Genomic DNA, 6,219 nt, shown 5'->3' with positions numbered 1-6,219 from the left:
ACTTACGCTATAACAACCATTTATTCTTAAATTTGAATTGAATTGAACAACCACTTACTTATGAATGTCAAAAAATTCTACCACCGGTTCGGAAAAACTTCTTTTGAGAAGAATCCGGCAAGAAACTCAACGAGATTTATATATTCGCTGAAAACATGTTACATTTTTTATTACAAGCTTTTATTTAGTTTCACCTATCCCGTTGTCTGTCTGTCTGTCTGTCTGTAATCAAATCTTGCAAGTTAAATTCGACCAACTTCCATTAGTTAGATTGACTTGAAATATGGTTTACTTATGTAAATCGCGTGACAATAAAATAATCTGGTAGTGACATCCTGGTAGTCCGGCCAGCAGGGCTAGTTACTACGAAACTCGAAACTCGAAGTTCGTGTCTTGCGGTCCCTCTTACACTTATACTGTTTAATACGAGAGCGAGAGCGGCACGACACGAACTTCGAGTTTCGAGTTTCGTAGTAACCCTGCAGGATCGTCTGGACAGGACGGAACTCTTCAACGGTTAATATATGGCATCGACTAGAAATTTGGTATGCAAATGTAGTTTGGGTGACAATACAAGTACAGTCAACAAAAAGTACCGTCAGCAGAAAAAGTTTGTATTAAAAATGACTTTTTTACCAAAAACTTATTTATTATTAATTGAATCACTATGCTACGCTACCAAAAAATGGGGAAGGTTTTGAAGACGCAGAGTTAAAACGTACCTAATTCTTTTAATTAATTTGGCCGTCGTAAACTTACATGCTTATTCCACCGTCAGCGCCAACGAATCCAGATGCTACATGCCACCCCCTTTTATAGTCTTCGATCTAACAAATTTATTTCAGTTGATTTATTGTAGACCTCCGCAATACATGAATCTGTCAACATATGTGGCCCACAGGTTGAAAAACACTGCATTCTAGGCATTAGTCACTTCTTTCTGTACTGTTACATTTCAAACTCTTTGCGACCAACTATCATACTAACATAATGCTATAATTAATCTCATTCGTCCATAGACCTTTTGATCGATATTAAAGTAATGTAGGTGGTGTCAAGTAGAACTGTAAAAATCAATGTAGTAATGAGTCATTACCGAAATGTAACGGTCAGTTAGAGACTGTTATATAAATATTTATTGCTCCTGCTATTTATTGCATAATTATACGGTAATTTTGGAGATGTGATCAGGATCAGACCTAAGTCGGTTAATTACAGGCTAGCATTTCGTAGCAGTAATTAGTGTGATACTTAGTAGAGTTTTTTGTTTCAAGTTTTTGTCAATAGTTTACCACAGCTTACCTATATGTAAACTGAACAAGAAATTTAGGTGAAAACTATAAGTAAACCATTTAAGTCTGTCTGCTTCATTGAAAATAAACTACGAAGCTTATGATTATGGTATGAGTGAGGCGGATTGTTAATTGATTAGAAAACAACATATTTGGCCTTTTCACCTTCTACACTTTTATTTGCTAACTTACTTGAAGACATGGCTGAGGTACAGTCGAACAAATTGAGTCAAGACCCAGGGTTGGAACCTTTGTACTATAATGTTATATTGACACTCATACTTTTGTCAAGGAAATCATAGTGAAATTGATTGTTAAAAGGTTCCACCGTGGGTCATGATTAAATTTGTTCGACTGTACAATACTTAATAACAATACATTTTTATGTTTACAAACAACAGGTCTTTAAACATCAACAATTCGCTTAAGGTGGTTAAAGGTTGAACACGAGCAAGAAAAGTAAAACAGGTAACCATTTAACGTACTCGTATTATTATGACATTCTTCCATTTTAATACACTACATTTATTTTACGTATTTTAGACGACCGGATGGCCATGTGAAGCTTGAGGTCCCGGCTTCGATTCCCGGCCAGGCAGATATTTGTATGAATAAAACGAATGTTTGTTCTCGGGTCTTGGATGTTTAATATGTATTTAAGTATAGATTTATCTATATAAGTAAGAATGTTTATCCGTTGCCTAGTATCCATAGTGCAAGCTTTGCTTAGTTTGGGACTAGGTAATTGGTGTCAAGTATCCCATGATATTTTTAATATTTTTTGCTCGTTTTATGTTTATTGTATCCGTAATCGTCAGAACTAGTTAGATTAAATTGTATAAATGATTTTTTTAGAATAAAAATCTGCAACGTAGATAAAAACGCATTCGTAAATTTTACTAATTATATGTCTTATTCTCAGATATTTTACGAAATGTTTAAATACTTAATAACCCAATATTGATAAATAACCAAATACTAGCTTATTTTTTTCATTTTACGCATTTAGGGTAACGATATTTCTTCTGCAATTTAGGCTAGTAGAAAGAAAGATGTTATTTTGTAATAACCCAAGGTACCTATCGTTGCACCCGTTTATGTCTTTTCCTACAAGTACTAGCAAAGTCAAATAATAGTTATTTTCTCAAACATGACATGAAATATTGACGTTGTGTTATGATTAAAGATATTTATTTTCTCAAAAGATTTACAAAAAATTCACTTATAGAGAAAAACAATATTAATTTAACTTAAATCTAGGTAAGAGAAGGTAACCACACAAACATGGTGAACAAAAATCTATGAACTAAAGCGGGTAGGTGGTAATGACGAGAGCAACACAAGTTTTAAACTAAATAACTTGCTAACTGGAGGCCAGTTAAACCAATCTTTGTCATCATCATCACAGCCTATATACGTCCCACTGCTGGGCACAGGCCTCCTCTCAGAACAAGAGGGCTTGGGCCGTAGTTCCCACGCGGCCTAGTGCGGATTGGGAACTTCACATGCACCATTGAATTGCTTCGCAGGTTTGTGCAGGTCGTTGCGCAGCCGTGGTGGCCTAGTGGTTTGACCTATCGCCTCTCAAACAGAGGGTCATGGGTTCAAACCGCGGCTCGCACCTCTGAGTTTTCGAAATTCATGTGCGGAATTACATTTGAAATTTACCACGAGCTTTGCGGTGAAAGAAAACATCGTGAGAAAACCAATCTTTATATAGTTAGTTAATTATCGGTTACTTGTGAGTGGTTTAAACTATTATTACATATTATTATTTATTTTGTTCGTTTTGGGATTGGAAAAAGTCATGAAAGGAGTGATTTGTTGATTTTGAATCCCGAGTAAGCGAAGGGTTCCATAATTGAATCACGAGCGTCAGCGAGTCTTTGGTCTCGTGTGACACATACAATTTTTCACCTCAGCAGCGAGAACATAATTTAAATATAACATAAAAATAAAACCACATTAAAACCAAAAATAAAACCTGTTTACATAACAAACACAATTTTTTCAATATTGGAATCCGATTATTAAGAAACAAATATAATAATCACATTTAAAACCCTTACTTCAAAAATGATATGTACAGTCGCGATAACATCATTAAAAAGTCACCAGAAAGTTAAGAATGCCAAACATTGTTCAAAAGCGGTAAGAATAATGGTTTTGAATTGGGAACGAAAAAGTGTCCAGTAGGTACAATAATGATCACATTACAGTAGTTAATCTTTACAAGAAATTAAACAAAAATAAATAACATTTAAGCAACAAAATACGCGTATTTTAATTTATTTAATAGTCATTCCTAGTAACTAAGGTTTTTATTTTCCGTCGAGTTTATACAAATCTCATACTCATAACATGCATTTTAATTTGAATTTAGAAATTCTTGTAAAATATGTCATACTTGTTTTTTAATACTGCAAAAATCCTCATCTTTGGACCATTAAAAAGGTTGAACAATAAACGTATTTAATTTATTATAAATGTTATTAAACCTTTAAATATGTTTTTTTTAAGATTTTTTTATTTAAGAAAATTCACGGAATTCTTTTATAAAAAAAACAAGAGAAACGGCTTCCGTGCAAACGAGGGTACTTTATTAAAAGAGCAGGAAATAGTTATTTGTGCAACAAGAGAGCAAAGTTGATTTTTGTTGAGTGTTGATTTTGAATCCCGAGTAAGCGAAGGATTCTATAATTGAATCACGAGCGTGAGCGAGTGATTCTAGTTTAGAATCCTAAGAGCAGCAAGGGATTCAAACACACGAGATGCAAAAAAACTTTGGTCTCGTGTATCACATACGATTTTTCACCTCAGCATCGAGAACATAATTTAAATGTAAGATGAGAATAAAACCACATATACCTGTTAACAAAACAAACACATTTTTATGAAATAAATATAATAATCACATTTAAAACCATAACAAAAGTCCAGTAGGTACAATATAAATCTCATACTCATAACATGCATTGTAATTTGAACTTAAAACTTCTTGTAAAATATGTCAAACTTATTTTTTAATACTGCAAAAAGCCTCGTCTAGGGGTCATTAAAAAGGTTGAACAATAAACGTATAATTTATTATAAATGTTATTAAACCTTTAAATATGATTTTATTAAGATTTCTATTACAGATTTGTTACAAATTAAACAAATATTTATTCCAACTGTAGAGGCAGTATACGGAAATTCTTTTATAAAAAAAAACAAGAGAAGCGGCTTTGGTGCAACGAGGTTGCATACCTACTTTATTAAAAGATCGGAAAATTTTTCATTTTGGATATATTTCGTTGTCGTGTAATTTATTAGGTATCGATATATTTTTAATACCATAAATTTGATTTAAGATTGTAATCAACGCATTTGATCCTATCTCTCGCTTTTTTCGTGTTGAAGTAAAATATTTGGAATTCAGTGAGTAGACCCAACACTGTACTCAGCATTTAAAAAAAAATTAAAAAGTTACTTTGTCTCACGGAGTGAGCAAAATGCGATTTTGCTCACTGATTTCTCATAGCAATACCTGCCTGTTTGAGGTGCTGAGGTGAAAAGGTTGTGTATAAACTTAATAATTTCATATTTTACATTTGCAATTTTGGTGACTGCAATGACGTTTTATTTCATTTACATGAATAATTTAAAGTTAAATCTAAGTTCTTACAAATCGCAAGCTCGCCGCATGGAAATGGCACATAGCGCAGCGCATTAATGTTCTCTTCCATTCAAAGTGGAAAGTTTTGCTATGAGCAGGCATTTTACGCCTTTGAAATACAATGTATTTTATATTACAAGCTTTTATTTTACTTGCAATTTTGCATGTAACTATGTAAGTGCTCTTAAATCTTCAGTCTTATTTCACCTATATCGAGTAATCAGTTGCGATGAGAATGCAATGACAGTTAATTTATTGATAAAAATATAAATGTAAGACTTTTAACATCTACCTAACCTAAAGCTAAAAGAACTATTACTTACAATAACACATACATCCTTACAATAAAAAATGCAATTACAATCATCAATAAATACAGTCAGCAAAAAAAAATAAAAAAAAAGTTCACAGAAAAACTGCATATTCATAAATATTTACCTACAAACTTGTGCGGAACTCTCGATGAGAATTTGACTCGCACTTGGCCGATTTTTTTCATTTATGTCAAGCTTTGTGGTAAAATAATTGCGATTTTTTGGGATAAAACCGGGTGTAAATCCCAGTGCGGAGCCGGGGGTGTGCGTGCGAGCGGCGTAAGCGAGCGGTGACACAGCGCTAAAAATAGAGCGCGGCGCGCTCAGGGATGATCCACATCAATCGACCATCTTTAGTGTCGATTTATCGATAATGTTAGATTATTTAATACTTTTAAAAACGAACACTTGTAACAAATGTCATTTGTAACTTTTATGTACTTTATTTATTTTTTTAGGGTTCCTAACATGAAAGATGACAAACGGAACTTTATTTATATAGCTACAGTGTCCATCACAGAGCTGTACTTGTAGCTCAAGAACCGCAATTGTCGGGGTGCGTAGGTCGAGTAGAAACTGTAGCGGTGTGCAGACGAGGGGAGAGCGGCAGCAGGCGATAGATAAATATGAAAGCCGAGGTATCACGATTTAGCTTTTTAGACTTTTCAAGTTTCAGTTCCAAAATCGAGACGTCTGGCAATGTTATATATACTTAAGACTATTCGGGCTCAAGAAAGCTTGCGTAAGTAGATATTCCATTTTTTTTATATGAAGCGCCTAAGAAGAAGTTCAAAAACACTGGTTGGTTGTGGCAGAAATATTGAGGGGCGCCAGCGCATCCCACGGAGTTCTATCATATTCTTGACATTGTTATCTTACTCTTACGCATCGATAATCCCGAGCTCTTCCCTAGGCGAGGGCCAGGCCGGTCACTCCCGCCACCCCTCCCGGCGTC

This window comes from Choristoneura fumiferana, chromosome 5 (genome assembly GCF_025370935.1).
Source record: "Choristoneura fumiferana chromosome 5, NRCan_CFum_1, whole genome shotgun sequence".
Lineage (NCBI taxonomy): Eukaryota > Metazoa > Arthropoda > Insecta > Lepidoptera > Tortricidae > Choristoneura > Choristoneura fumiferana.
The sequence above is the reverse complement of the archived record's forward strand: the minus strand, read 5'-3'. Positions refer to the sequence as shown.